This window comes from Sciurus vulgaris (genome assembly GCF_902686455.1).
Source record: "Sciurus vulgaris genome assembly, chromosome: 9".
NCBI classification, from domain to species: Eukaryota; Metazoa; Chordata; class Mammalia; order Rodentia; family Sciuridae; genus Sciurus; species Sciurus vulgaris.
In genome coordinates, this window is record NC_136469.1 from 47789719 (window position 1) to 47802493 (window position 12775).

The following is a 12775-nucleotide window of genomic DNA, read 5'->3' on the forward strand; positions in this document are numbered from 1 at the left end:
TGCGTCAATTGAAATAATCATATGATTCTTATCCTTAAGTCTATTGACATGATGATTACTTTTATTGATTTACGGATGTTAAACCATCCTTGCATTCCAGGGATGAACCCCACTTGATCGTGGTGTACGATTTTCTTAATATGTTTTTGGATACGGTTTGCCAATATTTTGTTAAGGATCTTTGCATCTATATTCATCAAGGATATTGGTCTAAAATTTTCTTTCCTTGATGTGTCTTTTCCTGGTTTGGGTATGAGGGTGATTTTAGCTTCATAGAATGAGTTCAGTAGGGTACCCTCCTTTTCTATTTCCTAGAATACTTTGAGAAGTATTGGAATGAGTTCTTCTTTGAAGGTCTTGTAGAACTTGGCTGAGAATCCGTCTGGTCCTGGGCTTTTCTTGGATGGTAGATTTTTAATGGCTTTTTCTATTTCATTGCTTGATATTGATCTGTTTAAATTGTGTATGTCCTCCTGGTTCAGTTTGGGAGGAGCATATGTCTCTAGAAATTTGTCAATGTCTTTGGTAGTTTCTATTTTGTTGGAATACAGATTTTCAAAGTAGCTTTTCATTATGTTCTGTATCTCAGTGGTGTCTGTCATGATATTTCCTTTTTCATCACAAATTTTAGTAATTGAGTTTTCTCCTCTTTGGTAGTGTGGCTAAGGGTTTGTCTATTTTGTTTACTTTCTCAAAGAACCAACTTTTTGTTTTGTCAATTTTTTGAATTGTTTCTTTTGTTTCAATTTCATTGATTTCAGCTCTGATTTTAATGATTTCCTGTCTTCTACTACTTTTGCTGTTATTCTGTTCTTCTTTTTCTAGGACTTTGAGCTGTAATGTTAGGTCATTTAGTTGTTGACTTTTCATTCTTTTCTGGAATGTGCTCCATGCAATGAATTTTCCTGTTAGTACCACTTTCATAGTGTCCCAGAGATTTTGATATGTTGTATCATTGTTCTCATTGACCTCCAATAATTTTTTATCTCCTCTCTGATGTTTTCTGTTATCCATGTTTCATCAATAGCATATTATTTAGTCTCCAGGTGTTGGAGTAATTTATGTTTTTTATTTTGTCATTGATTTCTATTCTCTGTCCATTATGATCTGATAGAACACAAGGCAGTATTCTCTATTTTTTTTTGCATTTCCTAAGAGCTGCTTTGTGGCATAACATATGGTCTATTTTCGAGAAGGTTCCATGTGCTGCTGAGAAGAAAGTGAATCCGCTCATTGATGGATGGAATATTCTATATATGTCTATTAAGTCTAGTTTATTGAGTTCTATGGTTTCTTTGGTTGGATTTTGTTTGGAAGATCTATCTAGTGGTGACAGCAGTGCATTAAAGTCACCCAGAATTATTGTGTTGTGGTCTATGTGATTCCTGAAATTGAGAAGGATTTGTTTGATATACAGGGATGCACCATTGTTTGGGGCATAAATATTTACTATCGTTATGTTTTCCTGATTTATGGTTCCCTTAAGCAGTATGAAATGTCCTTCTTTATCCCTTCTGACTAACTTTGGCTTGAAATCCACTTTATCTGATAGAAGGATGGAAACCCCCACTTTTTTACTGAGTCTATGTGCGTGGTAGGTTTTTTCCCATCCTTTCACCTTTAGTCTGTGGATGGCTTTTTCTGAGATGAGTCTCTCGCAGGCAGCATATTGTTGGGTCTTTCTTTTTAATCCATTCTGCTAGTCTATGTCTTTCGATTGATGAGTTTAGGCCATTAATGTTCAGGGTTATTATTGAGATATGATTTGTATTCCCTGTCATTTGGCTTTTTTTTGGTTTTTAAGTTGGCTTGGTTTCTCGTTTGAGTGGTTTTTCTCTAATGTAGTTCCTCCCTTTGCTGACCTCCATTGTTGTTTTTCATTTCCTCCTCATGGAATATTTTGTTGAGAACATTCCGTAGTGCAGGTTTTCTATTTGTAAATTCTTTTAACTTTTGTTTATCATGGAAGGATTTTATTTCATCTTCAAATCTGAAGGTTAGTTTTGCTGGGTGTAGGATTCTTGGTTGGCAACCATGTTCTTTCAGAGCTTGAAATATGTTGGTCCAGGCCCTTCTAGCTTTTAGAGTCTGAGTTGAGAAGTCAGCTGCTATCCATATTGGTCTCCCCCTATATGTAATCTGATGTTTTTCTCTCGTGGCCTTCAAAATCCTATCTTTATTTTGAATGTTAGGCATTTTCATTATAATGTGCCTTGGTGTGGACCTGTTGTGATTTTGTGCATTTGGTGTTCTGTAAGCCTCTTGTATTTGATTTTCCATTTCATTCTTTAGGTTTGGGAAATTTTCTGATATATATTCATTCCTTTGGTTTGTATCCCTGTGCCTTCCTCAATCCTAATAATTCTTAAATTTGGTCTTTTCACGGTGTCCCATAGTTCTTGGAGATTCTGTTCATGATTTCTTACCATCTTCTCTGTTTGGGCAACTTTATTTTCAAGATTAAATATTTTGGTCTTCATTGTCTGAGGTTCTGTCTTCCAAGTGGTCTAGTCTTTTGGTGATGCTTTCCATTGAGTTTTTTATTTGGTTTATTGTTTCCTTCATTTCAAGGATTTCTGGTTTTTTTTTTTTTTTTGAGAATCTCTATCTCTGTTGAAATGATCTTTTGCTTCCTGCAGGTACTCTTTTAGCTTATTGGTATTATCATTTGTTGCCTGCATTTGCTCTCTTATCTCATCCTTTGCTTCAGAAATCATCTTAATCATGTATAATCTGATGTCCTTTTCTGACATTTCTTCTAACATACTGTCATTGGATTCTATTACTACAGAATCTAGATTTGTTTGGATCATTTTCTTCCCTTGTTTTTTCATGTTGTTCATGTATCTTCCCCTCTAGCAGTGCAGATCTGGGGTATTGCAGATTTCCCCCTATAGGCTTATAGTGGCCCTATAGGTTTCCAAAACCCTTTCTTTAAGGGGAGATCAATATTAGCAGTGCCCAATTCAGACACTATGCAATCCTAGACCAAATAGCCCCTATGGGGACAATAACAAAATTGTCATAATAAACAGAATGAGTTCAAATATTATCTTCAGTAAAACAAACAGATTTGCAATAAGGTCTGCAGTTTCAAATGGAGGACAAAGAGGATGCAGAGGGATGTAGAATGTGGCTGTTAATGGGGTAAGAAAAGAATATACAGAAGTTCTAGACAATAGAAAGGGTGAGAGTGTAATCAAAAGAAATTGGATGTTAGCATGAAAAAAAGGGAGAAAGAGACTCTGAGGGAACAGGTAAACAAAAGGAAAAGAGAGCAAAAATAATAAAGAAATAAAAACTTAAACTTTTTCAATAAGGAGAAAAAAGAAAATCTACAGTATAACAGTCATATAGTAATGAAATCTCCCAGAGTTCAGTGGCCTGATGCATGAGAGGTACCTGACAATGAGCTTCAAGCCTTCAGCAGGCATCTCAGGATGGGTTTTGCCCCACCCAAAGATCGGAGCTACAGCTTCCAGGATTATCCAAAATAGACGCTCTGGCTTTGAAATGTGTTGGCAAAGGGGAGCTGCAGCTCAGGGTGTGGCTGTGGTCAGCAGGAGGTCCTGGAGGTGGGATGCAGTTGGTCAGGCAGGGGTCCTGGAGTTCAGGTGTGTTTGGTGTGGTTGTGGGATTCTGGAGGCCGGTTGCAATCATTCGGTCTGGGGTCCCGCTGATTGGGCGCAGTCAGTTGGTCTGGGGGTCCTGGCAGCAGGGAGCAGTCAGTCAATGTGAGGGCCCCAGAGGCAGGGAGTGATCAGTCGGACTGAGGGATCCTGGAGATGGGGCTCAGTCAGTCTGGCCAGGGGTCCTATGGGGCCTGGCTGTTGTCTCAAAATGGCAGCAGCCACGTGTAATCAAACCTGCAGGTACTGTAACAGTGAACTTCCAGGCAACAGCAGGCAGCTGGTGCTCCACTGGCGGTTGGCGATCAGTTTGCTGACTGTTGTCGGACGATCGGGAGGTGAACCTCATGCGTTGGGTGATGGATAGGTGTAAGGCAGGTGATGGACAGGCAAGAGGCAGGCAAATGGTGGATGATAGGCGCCTGACAGTGAGCAATCTGCACTCAAAAAAAGGCGTCGATATGCTGGCAGATTGCAGGTGATCACAGCAGACAAATGGGGTAAACAGCAGGGGATCGATAAGCAACAAAAACTGCCTTACCAAGAAACAGATATCCTCTACTTGAAACTGGAGTTATTGAGCGACAAGGAATGCAGCCTCCCTCTAGTTCGCCATCTTGGATCTTCTGAATTGCACCCAATATTTAAGAAAGAAATGTAACAATTCTACTCAAGTTCTTTTGGAAAATAGAAGAGGAATCAGCATTGCTCTGATTTCAAGATTTGACAGACATTTTAAGAAAAGAAAATCTAAGACAAATGTAACATAAAAACATAGATGCAAATATTTTCAGCAAAATATTTTCTAAATGAATCCAATATATAAAAAGGATAATACATTATGTCAAGTTGGTACATGTTAATAATCGATTGGTATAATGTACCAAATTAGTAGATTAAAAAAGGAAAAAATCATGATGCTATCAATAAACAAAGAAAACAACATACAAGAAATTTGACATACATGCATTTTAAAAATGTTTAGTGATTGAGGAGTAAAAGGGAACATTCTCAACCTGATAAAGGGAACTTATAAAATACCTACAGTTATCATACTTAGTGATGGGAGAGAGATTACTTTCCTGTTAAGATTAAGAAACAGCCAAAGATGTCTGTTCTCAGCACTTCTATTAAACTAGAAATCCTAGATGGTGACATAAAGCAAGAAAAATTAAAAAGAAAACAAGTATATAGATTTGGTATGTATAATTCTTGTCTTTATATAAAAATGACATGATCATTTACACAGAAAATCCCAGTAAATCCACAAAAATTCTACTAAGTAAATGTAGCAAAATTTCAGGATATAAGGTCAATATACTAAAATTAATCATATTTCTGTAAGCTAAGAACAAGTAACTAAAAATTGAACTATAATACTATTTACAAAAGCAACTAAAACCATAACATATTTGAAATAAATCTAAATGTACTTCACTATTTTCATCTTCTATTTCTAATCCCATTTCTTCTCTGCAACAGACACTAGAATTAAAGCATGTAATGAACGTACTTCCAATACACTGTCCTGATACTTATTTGAAGATACATATGTCTTTGAAAAAATCCACAGTAATCTTTGTGTATGTTGATTTTTTTTTATATAATTAGCATAATTCTTGGTCCCATCCATTCAATTCTAGCCTTTTATCATCTGGTCAATAAGACCAGAAAACAATAACATTTATGAAAACAATAAAATAAATCAAAACAAGGCACAACCCTAAAAAGTTCAAAAAGTTAACTTAGAATTGTTATGTTGTTATGTTGGAAGAAATATATTCATATATATATATATATATGTTATTTTTTTCTGTGGTAACCCTGGAAAGTATTTGTTTTATTTTTTATTTTTGGAATTAAAGTTACTTTGAAAATTTTTTACTTTAGTACCATATTGAGAAGTGTCTAAATTATAACTTTGGCATTTTTCTTTTCTTCCCCTAGGCGAGAATCCTCTGGATTGCCTGTGCCAGAAGGTGCAGAAATAGGAACAGTACCCTTATAAAGTACCTTTAGCAGGAGCTGCCACCTGCAGGTAAAAAGGGAAAATAACAAATTCACTAGGTCTCTCCCCCCCATCAAAAAAAAGAATTCCTTATCACTACTTGTTTTTATTTATGTAAAATAATGTTGTTCCCTGTTTCTGCCAACTTTATGAGTCTTTTCTGCCATGAGTCTTTTCTGTTTTTCCTGTGTTCTAAGCTTGCTTAATTCCCAAGTCTTTGACTTATTATTTTGAACAACACCTTCCTCTTCACTTCCCACATTCAGTCTTTCAGAACACCAAAGACACAGGTGACAAGTTGTTCAAAAAATAAAGAATAGATCTAGGAATTTAATTATGGGATATGTGGTATATAAATAGCCCTAGATCTTGTCAGAGGTACAATTTAATCTTAGATTTCAGCTTCCAGAGGTTAGGCATATGTTTACTTGATTTTCTTCTTTCTTTCTTGAATTACTTTTAAAACCTTAGTTAGCTTTCACAACTGTGACTTAGAGGGAATTCATCACAAGATCATGAACTTCTTTTACCATTAATCCTTAAAATTTCTTTGTGCTGGAGGTTGTTTTTCTTTTGGTCTACATTTTGATCAGAGCTATCTAGATTTCAGAACGAGGCTCCACTAACTGGATTTAAATATTCTCATCTCAGTTGCTATTATTTATTCTTGATTGGGACAATCTTAATTTCTAATAAGGATAACAATATTTGTTTAGGACATAAGAGAGTTCTACTTTTAAACACTTAACTACAGTGTAGCAGTAATAATTAGTAACCTTCTGCTATATGCCAGGCTGCATGAAACATTAATCTCCAGTTTTAGAGGTTTAACAGAATAAACTTATTCTCACTCACAACACAGTCCTCCAATGACCGGCACCCTCATTTTTCTTGTAGCTCCACCAACTGGAATATGCGTTGTTCAAGGTTGCCAATGGAGGGGAAAGGGGCGATGGAAAGACAACCCAGCTCCTGTTTCAGCATGGGTGAAACACTCCACTTACATTTTATTTGCCAAAACTTCCTAACGGGATCCAACTTGACTGCAGGAAGGCCATGAAATATACAAAAGCACATCAATATCTGATGAGAACTAATAGTCTCTGTCCTATTGCTTTAATTGTTAATCCTTAGTTTTTTCTTTTAGAGAGAAAAAAGATGCATGAAGTAGAGAACACACTCCCAGACAAGAGAATTTAAAATTATCATGGAGTTTCTAAGTGAAAGATGGAACTAAATTAATACATACCTGAGATTGATATTTTAAGTACTGACTGTCCTCATGGTGACCAACTGTTTTTGTTTTCGAAGGGTTTGTGGAGATTTTTTTAAATATGTCCACACATTTGTTGTCATTCTTCTTTTCTACAGGGAAAGACATTCCTCTAATCCCTCCCCCTTTTTGAGTGTGGGCAGCACTTAAACACTCAACGTCTAACGAATAGGGCGTGGTGGAGGGATGATGTGAGGGATGATTTGAGGCTTTCAAGACCTGACCGAAGAACGCATCCTCCCGGCTTCCTCCTTCTTTTCTCTTGGATCACTGGCTCCGGGGGAAGCCAGGTTGGGAGGAATCATCAAACAGCTCTGTGCGGTGTGGGGAACTGAGGACTCCTCCTGAAGGACCCGAATCAAAGGATGGCCACCTTGGAGCCATGGTAGGAGGGTTCCTCCAGTGTCAGTCAAGCCTGGAAACCGCAGGAGGGTTCCTGAGCCTAAGTCATCCAGCCACACTGATTTTTAACACCAAATCCACAGAAACTGTGAGATAACAAATGCTTTTCTTTTAAGTCACTGTGACTTGGAGTAATTTTTTAGGCAGCAGCAGATAACTGATTCAGGGTTATAAGATAAAGCTTACTTTACTGGCAAAAAAATTCCCTATTGAAATGCTAAAGAAAAACTTTTTTGTGGGGCTGGTACTGAGGTTGACCCCAGGGAAGTTTTTATTTTTTATTTTGATATGGGGTCTTATTCAGTTGCCCAGGTTGGCCTCCAACTTGCAATCCTCCTGCCTTAGGCCTTCTGAGTTGTTGGGATTATAGTTATGTGCCATTGTGTCCTCTTAAAGAAAAACATTTAAAATACTACTTTAAATAAAACTATGTGTACTCCCTGTGTCTGGAGAAGGAAGAGGGAAACAAGGGTTGAGAACTATTATTCAATAGTTTTTCTTACACTCTCACCATATTAACAAATAATCAAAAAATTCAGAAGAAAAACTCAGAGAATTTAGATGTTTATTGGCCTCTGTCAGTAACACTTATAAATAATTTATTAATTATTATTTAATTAATTAATAACTAGTTATTTTAATAATTAATTATTTAATAACTATATGCTCAACATTAAAAAGATTTTTTGTTTTAAAATTAGTCATAATAATGTTTGGTATAAATAGTAACTAAAATACAGATTGCATAATCTGTTTAACATACCAGAGATGAGTTGGATATTAGAAGTCAGCCTTTGGCCATATTCATATAAGCAGCTAATCACTTATTATAAAGAATGTAATTGGATATTCAAGGCCATATTGTCAGTTTTCACTGTGTGGTAATTCAAGCTTGGTGATAAAAATTCTAAAAATAACCAGACTTCATTATGCTATTATAATGAAAGTCTGTGAAAAAAAGCAAAATTGTTTTTATTTGTGTGCCATGTTCCCTTTCTTTTGGTGATAGAATAAGCATAAGAATTAGCATATTCCTAAGAGATTTTAAATGTGGTCTAGATGGCATTAATCTTCATATGCTATTTAATGGATAGTAATAACATTAGGGTCTCCCATGATTCTTATGCCCATGGGTCCATACATGAGAACAGGTTGATGCCCTGACTTTAGAAATGCCCCTCTCAATGAATTCTTTAAAAAAAATCATTGATATATAATTCACATAACATAAAATCACTCCTTTTTTTCCTTCAAACATTTTTATTAACACACACTGATTGTACATAATACTGGGATTTTGTGAGATATTTCTATATATGTATATAACATTCACTGCTCAAAGGCACCCCCTCCTTTCCAACTTGCACTATTCCCCCTTCCCAGTCTCTACAAATCACTGTTCTACTTTCATCTTGACTTTTTAAAACTTCCACATCTGAGAAAGTCACCCCTTTAAAGTGTACAATTCAGTAGTTTTTAGCAAATGTAGAAGATTGTGAAACTATCACTATTGTCTAATTTTGTAATATGAGTCATCACCTCCAAAAGAAACCCAGTGCCCATTTGCAGTGACTTTTCATTCTTTCCTTGTCTCAGTTCCTGACAGCCACTAATCAACCCTCTGAATTTGGACACTTCAGGACACTTCATGTAAATGAAATCATTGGATATGTGAATTTTTGTGTGTGGCTTTTTTCATGTAACAATGTTTTCAATGTTTGTCTATGTTGTAGCACATATGAGTGCTTCATTCCTTTGTAAGGATGAAGAACATCCCTTTGTTTAGCCATTCATTAGCTGATGGCTATTTGGGTTGTTTCTAGTTTTGGGCTATCATGAATGACATTGTTAATATCCTTGTGCAACTTTTTTTTCCCTTTTTTTAGTTGTCAATGAATCTTTTATTTTATTTATTTATATGTGGTGCTGAGAATCAAACCCAGGGCCTCACACATGCCAGGCAAGTGCTCTACCATTGAGCCACAGCCCCACTGAGTTGCCCCTTGTGCAACTTTTTGTATGGCTGTGTTTTCATTTCTTTTTGTGTATTTAAGTAGAAGTACAACTGCTGGGTCACTTGGAAATTCTATGTTTAACTTTTTGAGGAATGACCAAAGGTTTTTCATAGCAGTTGCATGATTTCACATTCCCATCAGCAATGTATCAAGATTCTAATTTTGCCACACATCAGCACCTGTTATTGTCTATTACTGATTATAGCCACCTACTGGGTGTGAACTAGTATCTTGTGATTTTCATTTCATCTTTTAATGACTAATGATGGTGAGTGTCATTTAAGGTACTTATTGACCATTTACATGTTTTCTACAATAAAAGATTTAAAACTGTCTCCTGTCATCTATTAATTCAAACAGCTATAGTTACAAATATGAATGTTTTAAAGATATTTGGCATATGAACTTATAATTTATCTATTATTCTTATATATAAGTTGCATAACTAAGTCAAGTTCTGTAGGTCCAGCTTTGAGTACATAATGTGTAGAAATTAGTCATGTGGAAGCATGTTAAGAGTGTGTTTTATCTAATTTTGTACTTCCTAGACACCAAATATCCAGGGATTGGAGTCACTTATACAAATATCTGTAACAATACTCATGTGGCCTCCTTAAGATGTGTAATTAAAAAGAAAACAAAAGATGTTAGTTGGCAATGCATTGTTTAATGAGAACTATATTTAGTTTTCCATATTGTTAACTTAAGTAAAATCGTATATAATAAGTAATAATATACAATGGGAATACTGGTATTATTAATTTAATTTAATTTAATTTTACTTTTTTAATTCATTGGTTTCTATTTTTTCCATATTGTTAGAGAAATTTAAAAATAAGTATTTTGTGATCATAAGATTAACATGCATTTATTATAGAAATTTTAAAACTATAAAAATACAAAAGAGAAAAACAAGAGTCTTGAGTCTTTCAGAGATAACCACTACTAACATGTTGGTATGAGTCTTTTCAGATTTCATATCTATGCATTTTAAAATAATTTACTTTTTTTTTAGCTAGTTCACACACAGAACAAAATTAAAAGATTTGAAAGCACATACAGACTCTTTCCCTTGTATTCCAGTTTTCCTATCAGAAGCAACCTCTGTTATCAGTATCTGCTACTCTTTTAGCAACACACACACACGCACACACAGGCGTGCATGTGCGCATGAGACTGTGTGTTTAAAATCCCTCTTCTTTAAGTTATTGGTGAAAACTACAAATTGTGGATTTAAGACAATGCTTTATTTTCTTTTCCAACATGATTTCCTTTTCTTTGTGTGTCGTTTCACTTCTATTGATCCTACTCTTTGCCTAATATCAATCTCTTGGTATGTTTCCAAATTCACTGTAAGTATGGAGTTTTTATAGATGGTATTCCTGAGAAAGTTTTCTTCTGTAATATGCTCTATGAAATTCCCCTAGTAGTTACACAAAAGAAAGTTGTACCTTTCATGGTTCCCTTGCGCTTGGCTCTTCTATTTTGGATCTCTGACAGGAGTGGAGACATAGTGAAATTCTATTTCTTTTGGTAGAAAGAGTAATTTTTTTATTAAGCCTTAGCTAATAATGGATTTCTCTGTCAGGCAGAACCATGGGCCTCATTATTCTGACTGTGAAATACTATTAACACTTCTGAGGGCATAAGATTTTAATATTTCACTCTCAATATCTTACATTCTCAAAATACTGAAAATAAGTTTGACTTTCTGGAATTTGTTGCTACTTTACTGTGAAAACTTTCTAAGGAAGAGTTAGTGAAATCAGTAAGAATTTTCTTTCTTTTTTTCTCTCTCTCAACAGTTGACAATTTCATCTTTTCAAAAAGGACTTTTCCCACAAAACTAATTTTCTCAATGTCAGTGCCTGTACATAATTTCTCTAATATCTGATCATCTGTCGTAGTATCATGTAAAGTGATATTTCTTGAGTAAATTACTGAATACTCTCTGGATTAAAAGAAAAAAAACTAGAGCATTTAAATAAGCAGTGCAATTTTTAAAATATTCATATTCATAGTGTTTTATTAACAAAATAGTGTTAATTAAAATGCATAATCATGTTTAATGTGTGCTTATTTTTATCATTATATTAAAGAATTTCAGAAATTTAAATGAGTTCCAAAAGCATATCATTGAGTTGTAAACATTTTTCTTCAGCGATTTAATTCAGTTGTAATGTGATAGCACCAGAGAAGCCTGAGTCCCAGAACATGGATAGGAGCACTGAGACCTGGGTGGTAATATTGTGTCCAGAGTGATGAAGCTGGGTTCACTAGGGCAAGTGATTTTAGTAATCTGAGCTATGGTTTTTAAAATGACATAGCTGGACTCACCTGACTCTAAAATCCCACTCGACTTGTTAAGACCAAGATTTTAGGTCAGAAAGACTGATAGAATGAGAAAGAAAACTCTGTGGAGGAGAAACACAATGACTAATTCTAAAGTAAAGCAAAAGTCTAAATTAAAGAAGGGAACAGGCAGACAAGGACCAAAGACAAATTCTAGCTCACCATATCCCCTAACCCACCTTTGCTGGCTCTATTGCATGCGGCACAATCATAGTGCCCCAGTGAGTTTCTGCCTAACAGTGACTCTGAAGGGGAAGGAACTGTGGCTCTTCATTTTCCTCCCTGCGACTCAACGGGGCAGGTTGGTCAGGGTTCAGGACTGGGCTTGAACTCCTGAGCTGTAAAGAGCTAGAAAACATCACATCTGGTCAAGTCCAGGTAATATGGACATAAGTAAAAAAGTCAAGGAGTTAGAAAATAATAACCATCATAAATAAGTATTTATATTAATCCAGGCTCATTATCTTTAATCCTCAGAACCCTTCAACAAGGCATTATAATTAAGGAAATCAAAAAGCTGGACTTTAGGAGTTAGGGACACTGAAACTGAAACTGAGGACTGTTTTGTTCTAGAGTCTATGCTCTACCCTGATTAATGCAGCTCTCTGAACACGAGTAGTTGTGAGCTCACACAGAAACCAGATGCAGAAGTTTTACACCCTGAATCTCTAGTCCAAGTGAGGAGAGCAAAGAGAGTGCAGAAAGAACATCTAAAACATGATTTTTAATAGTAGGGGGAGAAGGACAGTGTTTCCAAGGAGGTCAAGTAACGACTCTTAGCCAGGGGACCCTTCAAGTTTAATCAGTTTCCAAAGCTTCTGTCTTTTACAGCCTAAAGTTCTGTGCTGCTCTCCCTGTGCTATGGGAGTGGTGGTAACCAGGTTCTAGACAGTGGCTTGGTTATTACTTTCTAGGAAACAGAGAGGGACATGAAGGCACTTAGATGAGAAGTAAATGTTCTTCGTGGGAAGCAACCATTTTCTTGGGGCTCATTTTCGGCTGCTAAATCCTCCTATGTCTTCTGCAGGAGGCTGTATGACCATTATCTCCCCAAGTGAATGTGGAAACTTAATGCTTGAGGTGCTCTACTTCCTGC